Consider the following 702-nt stretch of genomic DNA (forward strand, 5'->3'; position numbering starts at 1 on the left):
TATAGAAATTGGTTGTCACTTACAATGATGTAATTGTTAGCACGAATTGCATTGCATTGTAAATTTTAAAGCGCCTCTATTGAGCTATCATCAGAGGCTGATGAAATGAATAACTATTTTATGATTTATACCATTATAGTAGTTTAATAATAAATATTGTATTAGAAAAGGTGCCAAAATGCCAAGAAAAGCTGTCGGTCCTTCTTACTGTTCAAATTTTATAAATTTTTAATTAACAAATTAGTTAATTAGGCAATTAATTAATTAAATGTAGTTTGTTCGTTTGTTTGTAGTTTCATGAAGCGACGCAATATAAAATAATTAAACTGTTGAGATATGTTTATATATTAAAAAAATTATCTTGCAGCAAAGGAAAAAAATTATATTGATTGATTTTAAATGGTGAATAGCTGAAACGCGTTACACGTAAATTGAACAAATGAATTAATAAACGAATGAACCGATGAATGAACAAACTAATAAATTAATTAATCAACAAACAAACAAACCAATGAACTGATAACAATTTAATTATTGGTTGAAGATATTATTAACAACAACAGTAATAATAATAAAAACAATAATAATAAATAATAACAGTAATATTACTACTAATAATACAACATCAGTGCATATGTAGATTGCTATACATTAAGATGGGGAACTGATGTACGTACATGCACAATTAATTTATGTACAAAT

This window comes from Helobdella robusta, assembly GCF_000326865.2.
Source record: "Helobdella robusta unplaced genomic scaffold HELROscaffold_5, whole genome shotgun sequence".
NCBI lineage: Eukaryota > Metazoa > Annelida > Clitellata > Rhynchobdellida > Glossiphoniidae > Helobdella > Helobdella robusta.